Consider the following 25293-nt stretch of genomic DNA (forward strand, 5'->3'; position numbering starts at 1 on the left):
GCAGACATTTCTGCTACTGTATACCCGTTTTATATGAATTTTTACAAGCTCCCTATGTAGAATTTCTGCAACACACTTGCCACCTTTTGTTTGTTTTCCAGCTTTACCAGAAGGAGATATAAAAAAATACACTAAATAGCATTATTAAAATCTGCTTCATCTTGTAATAATTTTCTTTAAAAGTCCAATAGCATAAAGACCACATTCTTGGAATTTCTGAAGATTGGTTACAAGAATCTAATGATGTATGAAAAGACATTCTGAAGCTTATTAAAGCTGTAATTTGTAAGAAGCAAAAATCAAATGACAGCGCAAGTTCTGCTTTTTCTGGTATTGTATCTGTATTCCCTTATAGTATCAAGGAGACTCATTTAATGGCAGCTTTAGCTGATCTCTCTGGTAGTGAAGAACATCAGCTTGGTTGAGTGGCTGTGAGACAGATTATAAACAGCAATAGGCCGGTTTGCAATTTTGGCTTGAGGTCCTGAGTTTTATCTCATCAACATATAAATTGTGTGTTTTTACTGTAATAAATTACTGTGCTTTTACTAGGTTTGAGGGAAGTGCCATCCTACAATGTGAAAGAGTAAGATGTGGTTCAGGGGCTGTGTGCACTGACTGTAAAAAATAACTGGGATATTCAATAAAGATCTATATTTCATACAACCTGTTATTCTTGTGTGACCTTGGCTAAATTACTATATTGTATGGGCTAGCAGTCACAAAGATCAGACTTCAATTCATATAAATATAGTTTCTTTAATACAGCTGCAAAATATACTGACGGGATATTTAAAGTTGTGCTCCGCCTTTTATTAATGTTGTCAATGTTGTTAAAATATAGGATATTTGTAATACATCTTTCTAAGCTTTTTTGTAGTTTTCAATTTTTTTTTCATATATTGCTATGTGGTTGGTAGAAAAGAATGAAAAACAAAAAAAACTCCTGATGCTTACTGGAAACTGCCAACAAGCTGTTGTTGACTGAACTGATATCCTTCTTATGGAGAAAGATATCAGAAATAGTACAAATAAAGCATGCACCATAGTGCTCGGGGGCTCGAGCTGAACACATCGGGATGCTCGGGTGCTCTATCGAGCACCTGAGTATAAAGGAAGTCAATAGGAGAACCCGAGCATTAAACCAGGCACCCCCTGCTCTGAAGAGGGGAGGGTGCCTGGTTCATAGGAAAAAGTCAGAAATTGATGGAAACACTAACGAAATGGTTTGGGAACAGCATGGGGAAGATGTCTGGATGCATCTTGGACTCCCAGGTCGTTGCTGGGAATGATGTTGTCTGAGTAGTATGCCACTTTTACAGACTGACAATAATACGCACGAAACCAAAGATAAAATCGATTTTAGAGGGAAAATTGTTAGGTAACATTCTTTCCTGTATATTTACTTGTATATAAAGTGCAAGTTCTGAGAAAAATTACAAGGAAGAGGCACTCTAATACAAACTGTATATCACATAATGGAGGTATTGTGGTACAATTGTCTAGGTAGTGAAACTCCTACGCTCATAAACCCTATGCACTAAGTGAAAGGGCTTCCAAAAATTACAAGGAACCGGCACTACAATACACCCTTTGTTACACATAAAGGAGGCATCATACACAGCCTTGAAAAATTATGATTGATGGCCTGCTGGTGACCCTCAAAAACATTTGGATTAAGGGCCTGCTGATCTGACCATCTAAAACATTATGGGCGAGGGCCTGCTGCCGCTTTGGTGACTCTAGATAACCTGGGGCCGATCGCACCTCCCCGTGACAGCGACAATCCATTCGGATGTCTTCCCTATCAACTTTCAATGTTTTTTTCAGCCCAAACCATGTAGACCATTCGTAACAGGCGAATCATGGTTTGTTTCTGGAGAGGGAGCCTGAGAAACAGCTACGGCTACCACATCCAAGCAAGGCAGCATGAGCGCAAATTACCTATTAGGTATAATTAGGAAAGGGAAAGCTGACCCTGTAAAAGATTTTAGGTGCGGGCCTGCAGATGAGCTGACTCTGTAAAAGATTGTAGGTGAAGGCCTTCTGGTGAGCTGACCCTGTAAAAGATTTGAGGTGCGGGCCTGCTGGTTAGCTGACACTGTAAAAAATTATATGCGAGGGCCTGCTGGTGAGCTGACCCTGTAAAACATTATATGCGAGGGCCTGCTGGTGAGCTAACCTTCTAAAACATTTTATGCTAGGCCCTGCTGTTGAGCTGACCCTGTAAAATTATATGCGAGGGCCTGCTGGTGAGCTGACCCTTTAAAAAATTATATGCGAGGGCCTGCTGGTGAGCTGACCCTGTAAAACATTGTAGGTGAGGGCCTGCTGGTGAGCTGACCCTCTAAAAAACAAACAAATGCGAGGGCATTATGTGCGATGAATAAGCATGTGTTGATATGATGGAAGAGGAGAAGGAGGATGAGAAAAGGAAGATTCAACAATATACCCTTGTTTGTGGTGGAAGGGGTGCATGGGAATACAGTGTATTTAGTACATTATAAACAACACATTTAAAGTGCCTTTATGTTTATCAGCTTTCCTCTGGTGGACTCGAGAAGTCAGGCCTTGTTCATTTTTATAAGAGTCAACCTGTCAGCATTTTCAGTTGACAGGTGGATACGCTTATCTGTTATAATGCCACCAGCAGCACTAAATACCCGCTCAGACAAAACGCTGGCGGCAGGGCAGGCCAGTACCTCCAAGGCATAAAGCGACAGTTTGTGCCATGTGTCCAGCTTGGACATCCAGTAGTTGTAAGGCACCGAGGGATCATTGAGGACACTGACACGGTCTGCTATGTACTCCCTCACTATCTTCCAAAATGTTTCCCTCCTTGTGATACTAGGCCGCGCATCAGTGTGAGGGTGCTGGAGGGGTGTCATGAAACTGTCCCAGGCTTTGCAGAGTGTTGCCCTGCCTCTGTTAGAACTGCTGTCTGTTCCCCTCGTCTCCCCTCCTCGGTTGGCGAAGAAACTACGTACTCTGCCGCCAGGGTTGTCAGATGGAAAGTTTTGGAGCAATTTTTCAACAAGGATATTCTGGTTTTGAACCGTTTTGCTCATCCTCTCCACCAGAGAAATGAGAGATGAGAAGTTTTCTTTGTAGCGGGGGTCGAGAAGGGTGAACAACCAGTAATCCGTGTTGTCTAAAATGCGCGGGTCACGGGAAAGGCAGCCTAACATGAAGTCAGCCATGTGTGCTAGTGTCCCAACAGGCAATAATTTGCTGTCGTCCTCAGGAGGATCACTCTCAATCTCTTTATCCTCTTCTGCCCACCCACGCTGAACAGATGGAATTAAACTTCCATGGGTACTACCCACTGTAACGGAGGCAACCGTCTCCTGCCCCTCCTCCTCTTAATCATCCAATTTGCACTGAGAACATGAACTGAGGGTGGTCTGGATATCACCCTGTGTAATGTCTTCCCCCATTTCCGCCTCTTTCACATGCAAAGTGTCGTCCTTAATTGTGTTGTGAGCATCGAGCGTTTGAGTAGACACAGAAGTGGGATGGTTACGCTTATAATAGCATTATCGCCGCTCACCATCTGTGTTGATTCCTCAATGCTTCTTAAAACCTCACAGAGGTCAGACATCCATGCCCACTCCTTGCTTGTGAATAGTGGAAGCTGACTGGAAAGGCGACGACCATGTTGCAGCTGGTATTCCACTACGGCCCTCTGCTGCTCACAAAGCATAGCCAACATGTGGAACGTGGAGTTCTAGCGCGGGCTCACGTCGCACAACAGCAAGTGAGCTGGCAATTTCAAGCGCTGCTGCAGCAATGACAGACCGGCAGAAGCTGTCGATGACTTGCGGAAATGTGCACACACGCGGCCCACCTTCACCAGTAGCTCAGGCAAATTGGGGTAGGTTTTGAGAAACCGCTAAACCACAAGGTTACACACATGGGCTAGGCATGTGATGTGTCTGATCTTGCCGAGCTCCAGAGCCGCCACCAAGTTACGGCCATTATTAGACACAACCATGCCTGGTTGTAGGTTGAGTGACAAGAGCCACAGCTCAGTCTGGTTTCTTATCCCCTGCCACAGCTCTGCGGCGGTGTGCTGTTTGTCCCCTAAGCATATCAGCTTCAACACAGCCTGTTGCCGCTTCGCCACTGCAGTGCCACACTGCTTCCAGCTACCGACTGATGACTGTCTGGTGCTGTGTGTGAATAATTTGGAGTTGGAACTGGAGGAGGCGGAGGAGGAGATGTGGGGGTTGGAGCCACTAACTTAGGTGCTGGCGGAAACCCTAATCGACGTAGGGCCCGCAATCCTTGGCGTCGGTAGCACCTGTGCCATCCCAGGGTATGACTCGCTCCCGGCCTCCACAATATTTACCCACTGTGCCGTCAGGGAAATGTAGCATCCCTGGCCAAATGCACTTGTCCATGTGTTCGTGGTTAAGTGGACCTTCCCAGTAACCGCGTTGGTCGGGACACATGTTGATGTAAGGCGGGCACGGCACTCCTTGTAAAATAGTGGCCGCTGGGGACTGCGTAACACCAGACGGCCGCCGACATCAGACTCAGGAAGGCCTCAGTGTACACAAGACTAAATGGCAACATTTCCAGGGCCAGTAAATTGGAAAGCTGTGCATTTAGTGCTATGGCTTGTGGATGGGTGGCTTGGTATTTTTGCTTGCGTTCAAAGGCCTGGGGTAAGGACATTTGGATGCTGTGCTGGGACACGAAAGTGGATGTGGTCGCTGATGGTGCTTGCGAAGGTCCAGGTGCAGGGCGGTAGGCATCCGGGCCCGCGCCTTCGACAGAGGATTGGCCAGCACCTACTTATTACGGTGCTTGGATGCCATGTGGCGGATCATGCTGGTGGTGGTGAAGTTGGTGAAGGGAGATTTCCGCAAGTGGGTGCTCCGTGGAACAGTTGTGGGCCTTTTTGGTGTGGCCCACCTTCTCCCTTTTGGCACCCCACTTCCTCTTCCAGCCTGTGGTGGTGCTGCAGATCTCTTCCCCTCTGTACTGCTGTCCTCGCTCGGCTTTCCACCTTCCCAGGTTGGGTCAGTGACCTCATCGTCCACCATCGTTCAACTTCCTCACTCTGATCACAACCTCAGTGATTGACAACTGTGCCTCATCCTCTTCATCAACCTCTTGAGATAGTAATTGCGGTTGACTCAATTGTGGTGTCTTATTATCTTCCACCTCAGTAAACACTAATTGCGGTTCCCCACTGTCATGTTCTTGTGACTGTGGATGCTCAAGAGGTTGGGAATCAGGGCACAAGATCTCATGTCCCTCTAAAAATATATATATTGCTGCTGTCACACACACAATAGTCCTTAAAAGGACTTTTGGGTCTCTGAAAAGTTTTTTGTATAAAAATCTTCCTATTACACTCTCTACACAGTCTGTCCCTTCCTATGCACAGCTCTCCCTAGCACTAAGCAATTTAGCGCAGGTTGCTCTACAAACATATATTGCTGCTGTCACACACAATAGTCCTTACAAAGACTTTTGGGTCTCTGAAACGTTTTTGTGCAAAAAAAATATTTTATTACACTCCCTACACTCTGTCCCTTCCTATACTCAGCTCTCCCTGACTTCGAATGAGCCGAACACGCGTCATCGGGTGCTATATAGCACCCAATGATGCGTTCCGGCCAGTCAATCACTGTAATGCCAGTAGCCAACATGGCTACTGGCATTACAGTGAGGGCAGTACTTACCTGCACGTTTATTGGCTGCGTAGCAGGCAAGAAACGTGTGGGGAGGAGAATCGAGCATGACGCTCAAGCACTTGCGGTACTCGACTGAGTACCGCCATGTGCCGAGCATCGAGATGCTCGAGCCGAACTTGTGTTCGGCCCCAGCATGCTCGATCATCACTAGTAATAATCCACTTTTGTTTGACCCTAATTTTGACAGTTTGGTACAAGGATGTGCTGCAGTGAAAAGACATTGGTAATGACTGATGCACAGTAAACTTGATACCTCTTGCAGCCTGAAAACATACTGGGGGAGATTTATCAAGGCTGGCATTCCCATATGAATGCCGAAGTGAGATGTGCCTAATTTATTTTTAATTATCAACACTTTAGAAAAATAGGGAGAAGCACAAAAAGTCACAAATCATGCCTGAAGTATGTTGTGTGCCAAAAATTTGTGACTTCCTAATGCCACAAAGTGGCATTAGAGCATTGTTAAAGAGGTTTTTCAAGGCTTTAATATTCATGTCCTATCCTCTGGATAAGTCATTAGTATCTGATTGCTGGGGGTCCGACACCTGGGACCTCTCCCGATCAGCTGTTTCAGAAGGCAGCCTTCTCCCAGCTTTTCCTAGGCCAGTGACGACACGTTCATCAGTCACGTAGCCGAGGAGCAGCTCAGCCTCATAGAAAAAATGGGGCTGAGAGCGATACCAAGCACAGCCGCTATACAATGTATGGTACTGTGCTTGGTGAGCAGGGAGAAGGCCGCGGAGCTCACAGAAGTGCAGATGCCTTCTTAAACAACTGATCTGCTGGGGTCCTGGGTGTTAGTGCAACGCGCAGCCCCCAGGACCCTATCGCGTCCCAGGTCTAGCTGAATGCCGAGTGATGTGGTGCGGCCTACATGTGTCACGGTGCTCCTACCTGGATACAGCGGGACCCCAGGCTTTGGCTCCGTAGCATTAAAAAGGGGAATAATTGAGGGATGAAGGAAAAATAACTTGAGTCCAGACCTTGATGTGAAATTCAACGGCAGTTTTACTTGGATAAACTTTCATCCAAACGATTTGCAGGCTTTGTCTTGGTTCCAGTAGGCTTTGGCATAAACTGGCAGGCAAACTTAATAACTCTACTTTCTCTCTTTTTCTGCTGGGCTGACAGGCTTGCTAAAATACTTTGCTTTCTTTCTCTTTGCTGCACTAAACTCTGCTTACGTCTGCTTTCTGTACTTTAGGTCTACTCTACTATCCTTGGATGGGGTGCCATCGACGGTAATTCCCCTCCTGACAATCAGTAAAAACGTATCTTTAGCCGAAGAACTATTCCTCTTGCTGATATCTCTGATGACGACCGAATAATGATTTCCTCTGGTCCCTATGGCTTCCAGACATCTGCTTCTATAGTCAGCAGCGCTTAGGCTGCTCTGACTGACATAGTGCCCCCCCCCTTACTTCTCTCCTGTCCAGACTAGACCAGAACTAGAACTCACTGGAAACTGCTGCCCCTCCCTACTGGTAGTAAGCAGGACTGGCCCACTTCTGCCCAGAGGGGGAAAATTGAATGGTAAGTTTCATTCTATCTAACTATAGCTTTGCCATTTACACTGCCACCTGCTGGTGAACCAGGCATATTACCTGTAACAAACAAGTGCATAATAATCATAGCATTGAACAATGTAGAGGACCTTGACAGAAATACAAAGATGATATTTATGTTAGCCTATTAGAGACAGTAGCAGGGAGCAGGAATTGTAACACCACTCCGGGATATTACATTAGACCCCCCACTGATCAGATACCGATGACCTATCCAGAGGACAGGTCATCAGTATTAAAAGCTATGTACACCTTTTTGGAGGCAGTTTTTATTTATGAATAGAAAATCCCAGCGGCTCAACCTCTCACCTTAGATGGATAAGGTGCTCACCTAAATGGCCCAACCTCAGGCCCAAAAAAGAACGTGAATGGTAAATGAAAAGGGGCACACTCAGACTCAGATGTGGGCACTAAATCAGCAGAATTAGTACAATTTATTAAAACATATACATATAAAAAAATGGCAAATCCCCTAAAAATGGCGACCATACGTAAAATAAAATGGCCCTAACTGAAATAACCCCTATATATCCTGTACTGGCTATATACCAATTGAGGAGCAAGTGTTCCGTCTCATGCACCAGTGCATAGCTGCTCCTCTGACTGCCCAGCATAAAATTTATATCAGCTTGATGGTGAGTCCCATGTGCCAACACACTATAATGTAAATAGCCGTTGCGCTGTAGAGAAACGTGTAACAATTGAAGATTATGCTAGCGCTAGTGTACTTATAATCTTAATTTTAGTAATGACAGGAGGCGAGTATTTTGCATTAAACTCTCTTTACTTACTCCACATAGCAGTAAAGAAACAGTTAAAACAGTAACCAATCAAAATGCAATAGGAGGTAATATATTCTGAGCCGTGAGACTCCTCCTCCTCTTTCGCATGCGACATCAGAAAAAACTGGATAAACTAAAGTCAATGTCTCTTAAACCACGAACCACCGAACGAACTCCTTGTCCTGTAACTGTAAGGCATGAAGAAAATCCGGAATGAACTGTAACCGGAATCAAAAGACCTTCTGTCCGCATTCAGATCTCCGTGAGACGAAGTCCGATCGACATGAAGAAACTCCCTGAAGTTGGACCGGAAACTTCAAGCATTTATACTGAAAAACAATATGAAATGGGTTAGGAACCGAAACTGAACCTGCATGCAGGCATGACCCACATAAAATGACAGTAAATGACATCACTTAAAAGGATCTTGGCTGCTAAAACGCAAAAGGGAATGAAACCATATACTTACCCACGAACACTTACCAAGGGTGGGAAAGAGGTGGGAAAATACTCGCCTCCTGTCATTACTAAAATTAAGATTATAAGTACACTAGCGCTAGCATAATCTTCAATTTTACCACATGACAGGAGGCTTCGTATTTTGCATTTTTTAACGCTGATTCACAAGACACATAGCCGCCCCCGTGCTTGGACGAAAGTAGAATGTCCTGAAGGTAGACTCCCTCGACCAGTCCGCCGAATGTAGGATGTCTGTCAGAGAAGCGCCTGCCGAGAAGGCCGAGGAAGCAGCCGCCCCACGAACTGAATGTGCCCCAAAACAGGGGTCCACGCCCGCCAGAGACAGAAGCCACCGTATCCACCTGGCGAGTGTAGTAGTTGAGACGGGAACGTGAGGCCGAACGTAGGACACCAAAAGCTGTCCCGAGGCAGAAGTTCGAAGCGCGGAAGTGACCTCAACGTACCGAGTAAGGGTAGAAACGACACAAAGTTGCGGTTCTGAGGCAAAGAAGGGATAAAAGACTGACGTAGAGTTGGACTTGGTACGTCTAGACACCCGAAAGGTAACTCCCTCCGGAGAGACCGAAAAGGCGTCGACGTCGAAAGCCCGTACGTCCGAAACTCGACGAAAGGAAACGAGGCAAAGTAACAAGGTCAACTTGGCCGACAGCTGTCTTAGAGAGAGGGAGGTATTAGTCGGCCAATCTCTCAGAAACTGAAGAACCAAGGCCACATCCCAGAGACGAGAATATCTGGGGCCCGGAGGTCTCTGCAACCTTATACCCCTAAGTAAACGGCAAACAAGTGGATCCCTACCGATTGGGATACCAAGAGAGGGAACGTGCGCCGCCGAAATAGCGGAGCGCAACACGTTGAGAGAACGATAGGAGCGGCCCAAAGAGAACAAATGTGACAGAAAATTCAATATGGCGGTCACAGGTGCCATAAATGGATCGAAGTCCCGTTCACAGCACCAAGAGGACAAGAAATCCCAAGCTGATAAGTAACATCTTCTAGTTCCAGGAGCCCAGGAGTCCCATATGAGGTCTCTAGCTGCCTGCGATAAATCGCTGGTCTGCCAGGCTCCCCAGAAAGAGCCCAAGCCACCAGAAGGAGACGGCCCTCGAGTACCAGGGAATGCGGATTCCCTTTCGGGTCTGTGAGGAGCATCGGGAAAGACGGTAGAAGCAACGGATCGATGTAGGAGAGCTCCAGAAGGTCCGGGAACCACGGTTGACTCCGCCAAAGCGGAGCGACGAGCAGGAGAGAAATGCGTTGATTCCTCAGGAATTGAATTGTCCGTGCGATCATGCTGAAAGGGGGAAAGGCGTACGCTCCCTTGGCTGGCCACTGTTGGAGAAACGCGTCCACCGCTAAACTCTCCGGATCCGGTAGCCAGCTGAAGTAGGCCGGAGTCTGCCTGTTGTTGCGGGAAGCGAATAGGTCCAGTCGGAAGGGGCCCCTCCTGACCGAGAGTCGTTGAAAGACCTGAGGATCCAATCTCCAGTCGCTGCTGTCCCTCCAGTGACGTGAGAACCAGTCTGCCGTCTGATTCGTCTCCCCCGGAAGGTATTCCGCCTTGAGTGAAATGTTGCGGGGAAGGCAGAAGTCGAAGATCTCCTTCGTCACCTCCGACAGTAGACGGGAACGGGCTCCGCCCAGGCGGTTGATATAGCGGACCGCCGAGATGTTGTCCATCCGCAAGAGAATACAGCAATGTGACTTGTCCTTCGCCAGACTGCGGATAGCGAACGACCCCGCCAACAGTTCCAGGCAGTTGATGTGGAGAAGACTCTCTTGAGCGGTCCAGGCGCCTCCTGTTGATCTGCCTCCGCCCGTCGCGCCCCAGCCCCAAAGGCTGGCGTCCGACTCCAAAACGACGTCGGGAGAGCTCCCGAAGATGGCTCGGCCGTTCCAAGCCTCCATGCTGTCTAGCCACCATCTGAATTCCTCCCTGACCTCTTCCGTTATCGGGATCGATTGATCGTAGGAAGGATTCCGATGGAGAAAATAGGTCTTCAGACGTTGCATCGCCCTGTAGTGGAGCGGTCCCGGGAAAATGGCCTGAATGGAAGCGGATAGTAGACCTACGATCCGAGCCAGAGTACGGAGTGGAATGGAGAAGCAGCGGATGACTCTGCGCAATTCCTTCTTGATAGCCGCGATCTTCGTTGCTGGTAAGCGTAGTGTGCTGGACCTGGAGTCTATCTCGAATCCCAGAAACTGGACAGTCTGAGTCGGGGACAACTCCGACTTCAAGAAGTTCACCACGAACTCCTCTGATCGCGCTAGGGCATCATCCGCCAAATACAAAATGCGGGAAAGTGGACCAATGGAGTCCAACAGCTTATCCTGCACGCCGTGGAATGCCTTCTCAACCCCTTTGTGAGGGTCCCGACCACCCCTAGACATAAAGGTGGTCATGATCTGGTCGAACTCCGGAGTTTGCGCCACGAAGTCGGGTAACAGAGGGCGAGGGCATTCGGATCGTAAACGGTTGCGAACCGTTTTGTCCATAGGTTTGCGTAGCCATAGGTGCATAAACTTTGCGAGGTGATCCGGAGGCGTCCAGTCTCCAGAACGTGGATGACGGATGTTTCTCGGATCGAAGAGACGTTGGCCGGAGAGGTCCAGGATGGTTTCCTCATCCTCCAGCGGTGGCGCCGAGTCGTCGGGTAGCTGGGCGGTGTCGAGAAAGGTGCCCTTTTGGTCACCGGAAAACGCGCCCTCATCCGAGCCCCAGGCGTCCTCCGGAACGTCGGAGTCCGCGGCCTGCCACGAGTCCAGAATATTCATGGAGGGAGAAAGCTTATCCTCCTCGTCTGAGGAGTATTGATGTGCAGGCGAGGGAGCGAGAGGAGACGGTTTATCGCGCTTGGCGGGGGCCTTGCCCCTGTCCGGATTAGCAGAGCCCTTCTCTCCTTTCCAATGGCGTTTTTGTGGCCGAGAGTCGGCACGAACCTGTGACTCCGAAGCCTCGGAATCGTAGTCCTGTTGCGGTACCTCAGCGAGGTTATCTGGCCCATCAGCCGCCGTCATAATTCTGGAGAAAGCCTTCTCCATCGAGGCAGCAACTGCCTCATTAATCATGGCCTGAAGCTGAGCAGCGTTCTGGTCCATTGTCCAACAACCCCCTGGCACAGGGTAGTATAAAGTATATAGAGATGGTACCAGCAGTACCTATAACCCCAGCAGGGTAAATTGGGATTTTTACACTGGGCTGCACCCAGGAATAAAGGATGTATGTCTGACACCTCTGTAGCAGCAGCAATTTCGGGGCGACACCCCAAAGCCCAGGGAATGAACCCTGCAGTGGTGAGGCCTGGACAAACGGCCACAGATTTGAGAGCCCTGCCTGGTCGTCTGACAGGCTTATGCAATCCGAGCTGTGAAGGAGGAGAGACACAGTGAGGGCTCTGACACGGAGCACAATATCAAATAGTAAGAGGAAATGGTTGTAATGGACTTACCGCAAAAACCGAGCACTGAGGACATGGAGTCTCTATCCAAAATGGCGGCCACAGTTCTCGCGAGATGCGAGTATAATTCCCGCCGTTGCCGCGAGCGAAAATGCGCGGCGAAAATTTTCGGCGAAAAATGCGCGGCGAAAATGTTTGCCGAAATTTTGCGGCGAAAAAATCGCGACGCAATATTCGCAGATGGGGTGAACGTTACCCCTCACCATAATCCTTTGGGGGGGGGGAGAGGGGGGGTGCTAGTAAATAAAGAAATAAATAAATAAATTGGCTAGTAAAGCTTATCCTCCACGTCCGAGTGAGAAGGCCAGACAGGGACGGGAGACCAAACTGAGGAGAAAATTTTTTGCTTGAGCCACAAACCCCCAAAAATGTAGTAGTAGACATTAAATATTACCACAAGGATAGATAGAAAAACATTCAAATGGAAATACGTAACCCCAAAAGCCTTATAACTCGGAGAGCAGAAACTCTGACCTGTCTGTCTGATGGAGCAGTAAAGAAAGAGGAGGAGGAGTCTCACGGCTCAGAATATATTACCTCCTATTGCATTTTGATTGGTTACTGTTTTAACTGTTTCTTTACTGCTATGTGGAGTAAGTAAAGAGAGTTTAATGCAAAATACGAAGCCTCCTGTCATGTGGTAAAATTCATCCACTGACATCAATGGCTAGCCAGCTGCATAGGCACAAACTCCAAATGTAGTCCAGTTTGTACACGTGCTATATTCATAATCAGTCACTTGTAGCAGCTCGAAATTAGCTTCAGCAACAGTGCTCAGTGTATGCACAGCTATCAAACAAACTCCTGACAGGAGCCGGGTCTTACCCTTATTCACTGCGACTCTGCAGCGCTGGTTCCAGGCGGCCGCACACCAGCGGCATCCCACGTGGTGTGCTAAACCTCAGCGTGGCATCCCACGTGACCTGGTTACTCTGGAGACTAGTGAGGGGCGGCTTTCACCGGATCCGAATGTTCTCGACTTTCTTTCTTTATATATAAAGATATTGTCTCTACTGGACTGATGAGACACAGTCAGAGGAGCAGCTATACACTGGTGCATGAGACGGAACACTTGCTCCTCAAGTGGTATATAGCCAGTACAGGATATATAGGGGTTATTTCTGTTAGGGCCATTTTATTTTATGTATGGTCACCATTTTTAGGGGATTTGACATTTTTTTCTATGTATATATTTTAATAAATTGTACTAATTCTGCTGATTTAGTGCCCCCATCTGAGTCTGATTGTGCCCCTTTTCATTTACTATTCAGTTTTTATTTATGATTGCATTTTACTCATTGTTAGCTAAAAATCATATTTTCAATTGGCATTTATTAAAAATATTGAGCTGTTCTGTCACAAAGGGTTAACTGTTTTTCTAACTGTGTGATTGGTACTTTCCCTTTTACTTTGTGCTGGCCATCTAATGAACCTTATCTCTAAACTACGCAGAGGTCATAAACACTAATTTAAGTCACATTCTTATCAGTAAGATAAGAACTGAGCTATGATGAGTGTTTATAATGTGAGAGAGCAGAGATGAGGAGTCCGTCAGCTCACCAACTAATGGAAAAGAGAGAAAATCCAGAGGCTGCTACAGTACTAGAGCATCTCAGCTGTGTACAGAAACAGGGCTCCATAAAAAAAAACATTGCCCCAAAGGCGTACATAGCCTTTAAAATCTAAGAAAACACTTTTAAATCTCCCCCATTGTATCAATACCTGTGGACATTAGGTATTTATATGATGATCAAATTTGGGTGTTCATGTGTTAATAATCTCAGCTGCTGGATACACTGCGCAAAGTAAGATTCTAAACTATCATAATAATATAAGATCCATCAGCAGAAGGCAGCCTGCTCTGGAAGATTTCCAGATAACTAGATATTTTTCTACATTGAACAGTGAGTAAACACACTAAAAATAAAAGAGAAGGGATAAAAAAAACAACACAAACATATAATGACAAAGATGTAGATTTAACATTTGATGATCACCAAGGCATTGGTAATCAAACATGAAGCTTAACTCCTTACCCCATAATCACGTACATGTACGTGAGGGAATGCGGTCTCTTGCCTCCCGCAGGTGAGCTACTTAAAAATAAAAACTGTGCCAAAAATGCGTTTGTTTTTTTTTGTCCACTTACATAACAAAAGTGTAATACCAAGTGATCAAAAAGACATATGTACCCCAAAATAGTATTAATCAAACTGTCATCTGATCCTGCAAAAAATGAGTTTAAAAAAAAATAAATGCTTTTATAGTGTAAAACTGAAAAAAAAGGTTAAAGTAGACATATTGGGTATTGCCGCGTCCGTAACTACCTGCTCTATACAAATATCACATGATCTACACCCTCAGGTGAACACCGTAATTTTTTAAAATAAAAACGGTGTAAAAAATGCTAATTTTTCACCTTACATCACGAAAAGTGTAATACCAAGCTATCAAAAAGACATATTTACTCAAAAATAGCGTCAATCAAACTGTCATATCTTACCACAAAAAAGAGCCCCTACATGATACAATATGCCAAAAAATAAAAAAATATGGCTAAAACATTTTTTTTTTCAAAAATGCTTTTATTGTGTAAAACTGAAATACATTTTAAAAAGTAGACATATTAGATATTGCCGCATCTGTAATAACCTACTCTATAAAAATATCACATGATCTACCCCCTAACGTGAATTCCGTTAAAAAAAAAAACTGTGTTTATGGTCATTTTGCCCCATTAAGTGCAATATTGAGTGAAAAAAATCATATGTACCCAAAAATGGTACCTATAAAATAGTCAAATCTTCCTGCAAAAAATGAGTCCCTACACAAGTCAAAATTAAAAGAAAGGTAGCTTTCAGAAAGTGAAGACACAAAAACACTTTTATTTTTTTTAAATGTTTAATTATGAAAAACTGAAACAAAAATATTAAAAAAAATGCACATATGGTATTGTCGCATCAATATTAGCCTGCTCTATAAAAATAACACATGATCTATCTTGTCAGGCAAACTCTGTAAAAAAAAAAAAAAAAAATTCAAAATTGCTTCTAAAATTCTAAGCATTCTAACATCCTAAAAAATTTAATTAAATTTACAAAATGATGCCAGCATAAAGTAGACATATGGGGAATGTTATGTAATAACTATTTTATGAGGTATCACTATCCATCTTAAAAGCAAAGAAATTCATATTTAGAATATAGTGAACTCTTTTGTTTTATAAATAAGGGTAAAACATATTGACACAAATTTACCACTAGCATAAAGTACAATATGTCATGAGAAAACATTCTCAGAATTGTTTGGACAAGTAAAAGATTTCCAAAGTTTTTACCACATAAAGTGAAACATGTCAGATTTGCAAAATGAGTCCTAGTCTTTATGGTGAAAACTGGCTCAGTCCTGAAGGGGTTAAAGGGGTTGTCTCATTTCAGCAATGTAGAGAAAGTTAATACAAGGCACTTACTAATGTATTGTGATTGTCCTTGTTGCCTTCTTTTGCTGGCTTCATTTTTCTATCAGATTATACACTGCTCCTATTCAGGGGGTATAGTCACCCTGCAGTTCATCAGTGGTGGCTGTGCATGGACACTATAGGAAAAGGTACTAACTAGGGTTGAGCGAAAGCGAAACTGCAGCCAATAAACAAGCAATTAACTCTTCCCTGAGCCCAGTAACACAGAAAAATAACTTTTATCTGTCTGTTAGTTAGGTGGGCATTGGCAGCCATTTTATGCAAGTTCAGTGCACCGACACAGCATATGTGATTTTGTGACAAATACAAGCTTGAAATACTGCAATTATATTCCGGGTTTAAAAAAAAAGCACCCATTTTTGGCAATACCCTACATCTGGGGCCTTTGCTGCATTTGTCAGTGTGAAATACAAGCTTGAAATACTGTCATAATATTCTGGGTTTAAAAAAATATCAATTTTTGGCAATACCCTACATCTGGGGCCTTTGTCACATTTTTCAATGTGAACTACAAGCTTGAAATACTGCAAAAATATTCAGAGTTTAAAAAAAAAATCTGTCAGTGTAAAATACAAGCTTGAAATACTGCAATAATATTCTGCTATTCAAAAAACACCTATTTTGGGCAAAATACTAAATTAGCGGCCTTTGCTGATTTGTCAGTGTGAAATACAAGTGTTAGATACTGCTGTTATATTCTGTTATTAAAAAAACACCCATTTTGGGCAATACCCTAAATCTAGGGCCTTTGCTGCATCTGTCAGTGTGAAATACAAGCTTGAAATACCGCAATAATATTCTGTTATAAAAAAAAACACCCATTTTTGGCATTACCCTACATCTGTGGCCTTTGCTGGATCTGTCAGTGTGAAATACAAGCTTGAAATACTGCAATAATATTCTGGTATTAAAAAACACAAATTTTCGGCAAAACCCAACATATGCGGCCTTTGCGGCCAGGGTCGATGTTCCTGGAGGGATACACCAAATCAAAAAGGATTTAGGAAAACTAGAGGAATGGTCAAAAATCTGGCAACTAAAATTTGATGTTGATAAGTGCAAGATAATGCACCTGGGGTGTAAAAACCCAAGATAAGAATATAAAATCAGTGATACAGTCCTAAACCGCCATATTATTTTACATTGTGAAGAACTTTGATCCATGACACATCCATCAGGTGGTACAGGACAGCCAATTGAGACATTACAGCACATGGACATACCCCCTACCTTATAAATAAACCTGATCTGGCTGCCATTTTACATTCAGTGTTAGCCATCGATAGGTGTGATACACAGAGAGGTGCGATATACTTATAATATACTTTTATAATGAGTCAAAAACACATAGATCTATATAGTGATCACCTGGAAGTCAGGGGCCTAGGGGCTAGGGGCTTACTAGAGCCATTTTTATAAAGGGTAAGGTTCCAGACAGGGTTGCTCTTATCAGGGTGGGTGGTCTGTGGTCAGGCTATCAGGGCCAGAATAGCACCCCCCTGTAGGGCAATATCAGGGACAGTTCTTTGCCCACCCTGTCCTTCAATACCACATCATCATCTAGCCCAGGGATAGATGTTTTTTGCTTTCCCTTTAGGATTCATGGATGTGCACTGGAACCCCCCGGATTGTGGTAGGACATATGGTTTCTGATTTGGTGCTGCCGAGCACCTGATTTAGTGCCGCCGAGCACTTGTTATTGCCTACCACATCAATGCTTTTTGCTTAACTTTAATAATTTAATTTATTTTCATTTTGAGGGATATCTTTTCCATTCACACGTCCGCAAAAGGTATCCACATCCGTTCTGCAATTTTGCCGAACGGGTGCAGACCCATTTATTTTTAATGGGGCCGGAATGTGCTGTCCGCATTTGCGGATACGCACTTCTGCATCCATGCTTCCGTTTCCGCAAAAAAATTTAACATGTCCTATTCTTGTCCACAATTGCAGACAAGATTAGGCATTTTCTTTTATAGTGCCGGCGATGTGTGGTCCACAAATTGCGGAATTCATATTGCCGGTGTCCATGTTTTGCGGTACACCCCAAAACATTTAGAAATATAACCTGTGATAACCCCCTCCAGTCATGCTAAACACATGTTCAGACAATACACTGGCTGCAGGGCAGGCCAGCACCTCCAAGGGGTAAGCTCAGGCCATGTGCCCAATTTGGAGACCCAGAAGTTGCAGGGGCTGACCCCTGTCAGTCAGTTCGTGTAGGCATGTGCACACTTACTGCCCCACCATGTCGCACGTCCTCATGATGTTCGCGATCCAATTTGATATCTGATCTATCAACTTTCGATGTTCTTTTATGCGCCTACCATGGTGATCACAGGTGGCGGGGAATCAGGGTTCCAGGCCAGAGAGGGAGTGTGAGAAAGAGAGACCACATTCAAGGGAGGATTCATTTTTTCAAATTTAAAACTATAGAGTTGAAATATGGGAGAAATTATTAAAGCATAAAAGTGCGACAACTTTTCAAAGTTTAAGCATTAATTGAAAGGATGTGGTGTGCATTACTTACTGAATAATTTATTATTTATTCCCTGTCACCTATGCATAGCAGGTGTTTATTCACGTCCAAAAATTGTATAATGTCAACCCAAGAATGTAACAGAAAAATTACTAAAATTTATTATTAAGCTGTCAACTAGGTAGAGGAGGGGTATATTACACCCTAAAATGTAAATGACAATTCTTTTTTTTTAACCGGCCTACTAGGTATAGCAGTGGTCCTATACACCCCAAAATTAGTTAATTTCACCCAAGAAAGCAAATGTAAAGTTCGGGTTCGTACCGAACTTTAGGTTTTTCGCCACCCGGACCCGAACCCGAATATTTACGTAAAAGTTTGGGTTCAGGTTCGATGTTTGGCGATTTTTATGGCGCTTTTTGAAAGGCTGCAAAGCAGCCAATCAACAAGCCTCATACTACTTGCCCGAAAAGGCCATCACAGCCATGCTTACTATTGGCATGGCTGTGATTGGCCAACTGAAGCATGTGACCCAGCCTCTATTTAAGCTCGAGTCACTTAGCGCCACCCGTCACTCTGCTCGGATTAGTGTAGGGAGAGGCTGCAGCTGCTGTGAGGGAGAGATCAGAGAGCGACCTTATCAAGAACTGGTTTATGTACTCAGCGTTCTACAGAAAAGTGTTTTGTGGGTGCAGTGCACAATTTTTTAAGCCTGCCCTGAGCCAACTACTGCTGAAAACAAATTTTTTTTTCTTAATTTCATCAATATCAATACCTGATCGGCAGCCATTTTATGCAACGATAGTGCACCAGCATAGACTATCTGCAAGTCCAGAAATACAGCTTTGGCATACTGGGGTGAAAAAACCCTCTAATATACTGCACATCTGGGATTAGACAAGCATAAGTGACTGTCACATTTAGGCCATAAATACGGCTTTGGCATACTGGGGTGAAAAAAGCCTCTCATATACTGCATATCTGGGATTACACGTGCATAAGTGACTGTCAAATTTAGGCCCAAAATACGGCTTTTTGGTTACTGGGTTGAAAAAAGCCTCTAATATCTTGCACATCTGCGATCACATGTCCATAAGTGACTGTCACATTTAGGACAGAAATACAGCTTTTTGGTTAGGGTGAAAAAAAACCTCTAATATTCTGCACATCTGGGATTACAGGTGCATAAGTGACTGTCAAATTTAGGCCATAAATACTGCTTTGGCATACTGGGGTGAAAAAAGCCTCTCATATACTGCACATCTGGGATTACACATGCATAAGTAACTGTCACATTTAGGACAGAAATACAGCTTTTTGGTTAGGGTGACAAAACCCTCTAATATACTGCACATCTGGGATTAGACAAGCATAAGTGACTGTCACATTTAGGACAGAAATACAGCTTTTTGGTTAGGGTGAAAAAACCCTCTAATATACTGCACATCGGGGATTACACATGCATGTGTCTGTCAAATTTAGGCCATAAATATGGCTTTGGCATACTGGGGTGAAAAAAAGCCTCTCATATACTGCACATTTGGGATTACACGTGCATAAGTGACTGTCAAATTTAGGAAAGAAATACAGCTTTTTTCTTACTGGGGTGAAAACTTTTGATATACTGCACATCTGTGATTACACATGCATAAGTGATTGTCACATTATGGCCAGAAATACAGCTTTGGCTTACTGGGGTAAAAAAAAACCTCTGATATACTGCATATCTATGATTATACGTGCATAAGTGATTGTCACATTAAGGCCAAAAATGCACCTTTTTTCTTACTGGGGTGAAAAAAACCTCTGATATACTGCACATCTCTGATTACACTTGCATAAGTGAGTGTCACATTTAAGCCACAAATACCGCTGTCATATAGAGTTTAAAAAAATCTGGGTTTTTATTGGCGGTTAATTTTTTTTAACAGACTTAACCACTTTTTACTTTGCTTTGTAAACGCTAACTATGAGGCAAACATTTAATAAGGGACGTGGTCATGGTCGTGGTGGTGGTGTTGGTGGAGCCTCTGGTGCAGGGAGAGGACGTGGCCGTTCTGCCACAGCTACACGTCCTACTGATGTGAATATGCACAAAGAAAAGTCCAGCTCACCCAATTATTCAAACACCTGCGTGCACGGAAAAGGCCGGCAAGCCCGTATATTCTTGATATGAAAGCACAATGAAATTCCAGCACTCACGATTTTGGTAGCTAAAATCTTCGTCTTTTATTCAGGCAGTAGACATATAGACAGGACATCCACCCACAAGTGCAGCAACCTTGACGCGTTTCGAACAGTAGTTCTTAATCGTAACAATGAGCAGTGTCTCCTCTGGCACCTTTATACCAGTCTAAACTAAAAAATAATTACTTTCCCCTCACCTGAGGGGTGGGGGAGTGTAGGAGGCAGGGAACACTTTAACCTCTTGTTTTCCAGGTGAGGCACTGCTCATGTGTTTCACAATAGAAAATTCATGCATCTATATAAAGTCACTGATTATTACATAAATTTGCATTGAAAAATAACCATTAGATAAAAGCAGTGAACATATTAAAATTATCAAAGAATATCAATTGTCAGGATAGCATCAGAACACCACATTGATTATATATAACCAGCTTATTTGCATGGATCCATGTATGTTAGTGCTGTGTTGCTAGTTCTGACATAGATCCTTTTCTCTATTACTGCTCTTAATTAGATTGGAAAAATAACTATGATGAAAAGAGTGAAAAAATATAAATAGAAGAGTCACGACTCACGAGTTAATAGAAATACATAAGTTCGTTTTTCTTATTAAGGCCATTTGGGTGTCTAGTGTTCAACTTAAAAATCCCAAAAGCCTCTCTAAGTCTCACTAGGCGTTTAAAATCTCCTCCTCTTCTAGGTAATTTCACCTGTTCAATTGCAAAGGCTTTGAAATTGCGCACCTGGCTTTCGTGTTTGCAAATAAAATGTTTAGCCGCATTGGATATATTCACACTGTGCGGATTTTTTATGTAGTTGAGGTGCTCCAAAATTCGGACCTTGAATTTTCTAGTGGTACATCCCACATATAACATGTCACAGGCTATACATTTTATGATATATACCACCCCTATAGAATTACAATTAATATAAGATTTGATTGGATATGTATGTGAGTTATTCGCATCGTGAAAAGTTTTAGTATTCACTGCGTATGTACAAGTGCGGCAGCGCAAACTTCCGCATCTAGTGAAACCCTTGTATATGAGCCAGGGATCCCGCCTATATTTGTTTCGATGTATATACATGGAGGGTGATAAATCATTTCCTATAGTTCTTGGTCTTCTTGACACAATTCTACAACCTTGTTTTAGCGTACAGTGCAGTATTTCGTCATCATGAAGAATGGGTAAATATTTTTTAATAATTTGTTGAATTTTTTCAAATTGCTTACTGTACGTCAAAACAAGTGTAGGTAAATTATCTTTTTCTTTTTTCTTTTCATTTTTATCTGAACTCTCAATTTTTGATATCTGTTTAGAAATATTTTTAGGGGTTGAAAAGAGTAAATCTTCCCTATTTTTCTTTTTAGTTATAGCTAGACCTCTGGATATCATCCAATTTGGATATGCTCTTTGTTTTTATCTATTTTTAATAATTTGAGCCTCCATTTCAAAAGCCGCTGCAGTACTGCAGTTTCTGTAGGCACGTGTGAATTCTCCCACAGGAATTGATTTTATTGTGTGTAGGGGGTGATGGCTATTTGCACGTAATAGTGTATTTCCTGTTATTTCCTTACGATAGGTTTTAGTTTGTATAGTCTGGTTAGGTTTTCCTGAAAGTGTAAGATCAAGAAAAGTGATACTTTGCGGATGTTCCGTATATGTGAATTTTAAATTATATGTATTATTTTCAAGATATTGCATGAAGTGTTGTATGGCAGGTACATCGCCACTCCAAATAAGGAGCATATCATCGATGTACCTGCCATACCAAACCACATGTTCCGCAAATGGATTTTTAATATTATATACATATGCCTCCTCCCAATAGGACATTGTTAAATTGGCCAGGGAGGGTGAGTACTTCGCACCCATTGATACACCAGATACCTGTACGTACAGTAAGCAATTTGAAAAAATTCAACAAATTATTAAAAAATATTTACCCATTCTTCATGATGACGAAATACTGCACTGTATGCTAAAACAAGGTCGTAGAATTGTTCTCAAGACGACCAAGAACTATAGGAAATGATTTATCACCCTCCATGTATATACATCGAAACAAATATAGGCGGGATCCCTGGCTCATATACAAGGGTTTCACTAGATGGGGAAGTTTGCGCTGCCGCACTTGTACATACGCAGTGAATACTAAAACTTTTCACGATGCGAATAACTCACATACATATCCAATCAAATCTTATATTAATTGTAATTCTATAGGGGTGGTATATATCATAAAATGTATAGCCTGTGACATGTTATATGTGGGATGTACCACTAGAAAATTCAAGGTCCGAATTTTGGAGCACCTCAACTACATAAAAAATCCGCACAGTGTGAATATATCCAATGCGGCTAAACATTTTATTTGCAAACACGAAAGCCAGGTGCGCAATTTCAAAGCCTTTGTAATTGAACAGGTGAAATTACCTAGAAGAGGAGGAGATTTTAAACGCCTAGTGAGACTTAGAGAGGCTTTTGGGATTTTTAAGTTGAACACTAGACACCCAAATGGCCTTAATAAGAAAAACGAACTTATGTATTTCTATTAACTCGTGACTCTTCTATTTATATTTTTTCACTCTTTTCATCATAGTTATTTTTTCAATCTAATTAAGAGCAGTAATAGAGAAAAAGGATCTATGTCAGAACTAGCAACACAGCACTAACATACATGGATCCATGCAAATAAGCTGGTTATGTATAATCAATGTGGTGTTCTGATGCTATCCTGACAATTGATATTCTTTGATAATTTTTATATGTTCACTGCTTTTATCTAATGGTTATTTTTCAATGCAAATTTATGTAATAATCAGTGACTTTATATAGATGCATGAATTTTCTATTGTGAAACACATGAGCAGTGCCTCACCTGGAAAACAAGAGGTTAAAGTGTTCCCTGCCTCCTACACTCCCCCACCCCTCAGGTGAGGGGAAAGTAATTATTTTTTAGTTTAGACTGGTATAAAGGTGCCAGAGGAGACACTTTTCATTGTTATGATTAAGAACTACTGTTCGAAACGCGTCAAGGTTGCTGCACTTGTGGGTGGATGTCCTGTCTATATGTCTACTGCCTGAATAAAAGACGAAGATTTTAGCTACCAAAATCGTGAGTGCTGGAATTTCATTGTGCTTTCATATCAACACGTCCTACTGAACCTACTACCTCAGGCCCCAGTAGCCTATTTACAAAGATCACCGCAGATAAGTAGGATATTCTTTCTGTTTCTCTTTTTATTTTTTTGTTTCAAAAATAAAGTATAATAACATACGGCAGTACGTGTGTAAACGTTTTCGGCTATGCAAAGCCTTCCTCAGACACTGAAAGATTACAAAAAATGACAATCAAGCCCTATGTAGATACTATATTGGGTTAACAGCATATCGTTCTAGCAAATAATATATAAATAATATAAATAAATAATATACGAAAATAGAATATGAAAATAATACAAATGATAGTAATAATGATATAATACAAGATACAGTGGCTGACTATGCGATCTAGTAAAACAAGCTTGTCCGGATCTCGAGGTCATCTCTGGTCAGAAGTCACTTTTCTATATGAAGTGGACACTGCGTCGGCCTATACCATGTTGCTGGGACGTCATATCAACTTGAAAAATGCATTTAAGGAAGAAATGTCCAGTTTCAAATCCCTAAATTTAGCTCTAATACATATTTTGCTCCTAATGGAATATTGCTGTATTAACTGAGGTTCCGTAACCTCATAGTGACCCCTATAATCTGACTTCATTTCAACACAACGTATATACCACATATCTCTCTCTCCTAAGGATCTAAGAGACCTAACTGCATTGTTAAAGAGCATAAAAAATCGTCAAGAAACATGAGAAAACATGGAAAAAACATAGAAAAACATAGAAAACCAGGGCCTTCCATCCTTACCTGTGCCGCAGTGTGATGTGGATATGATGGTGAAGAGAGGGTAATGGTTGTGCCAATGGAAACGGAGCTATGCTCCAAATACACCAAATTGGGTGTCATAAGTGCTCTCAATTCTGACTTTTTATATTAAGGCACAGAATCATGCCCAAATCAGTGGGCGGAATCTATTCTAACCATGTGGAGCGGCGTGCGTTCCACCTGCCGGAAGTGGGTGGAATTTCTGCCGCATATTCTTTCCTCTATTTTTTCCCATTCATTCTTTTCCCATTCATATTCCTTCTATTCAATCTGTTTCCATTCATACCCTTCTTATCTATTTTCCACTCTATTTTTCTGCAAATTATAACCATATTTAGCATGTTACTAACCAAATTTTACTATACACTATATTATCTATATAGATATCTGTTTTGTTCTGTCCCCAGTAGAGCCCTGTATTGCCTATTAACACTGTATTCCACGGCCGGGCACTTCCGGCCTTTGGAACGCAACTTCCGGTCCGGATGCGTTCCACCGGCCGATACACTTCCGGCGGGTGGAACGCACGCCGCTCCACATGGTTAGAATAGATTCCGCCCACTGATTTGGGCGTGATTCTGTGCCTTAATATAAAAAGTCAGGATTGAGAGCACTTATGACACCCAATTTGGTGTATTTGGAGCATAGCTCCATTTCCATTGGCACAACCATTACCCTCTCTTCACCATCATATCCACATCACACTGCAGCACAGGTAAGGATGGAAGGCCCTGGTTTTCTATGTTTTTCTATGTTTTTTCCATGTTTTCTCATGTTTCTTGACTTTTTTTATGCTCTTTAACAATGCAGTTAGGTCTCTTAGATCCTTAGGAGAGAGAGATATGTGGTATATACGTTGTGATGAAATAAAGTCAGATTATAGGGGTCACTATGAGGTTACGGAACCTCAGTTAATACAGCAATATTCCATTAGGAGCAAAATATGTATTAGAGCTAAATTTTGGGATTTGACACTGGACATTTCTTCCTTAAATGCATTTTTCAAGTTGATATGACGTTCCAGCAACATGGTATAGGCCGACGCAGTGTCCACTTCATATAGAAAAGTGACTTCTGACCAGAGATGACCTCGAGATCCGGACAAGCTTGTTTTACTAGATCGCATAGTCAGCCACTGTATCTTGTATTATATCATTATTACTATCATTTGTATTATTTTCATATTCTATTTTCGTATATTATTTATTTATATTA

Source organism: Bufo gargarizans, chromosome 3, assembly GCF_014858855.1.
Source record: "Bufo gargarizans isolate SCDJY-AF-19 chromosome 3, ASM1485885v1, whole genome shotgun sequence".
Classification (NCBI taxonomy): domain Eukaryota; kingdom Metazoa; phylum Chordata; class Amphibia; order Anura; family Bufonidae; genus Bufo; species Bufo gargarizans.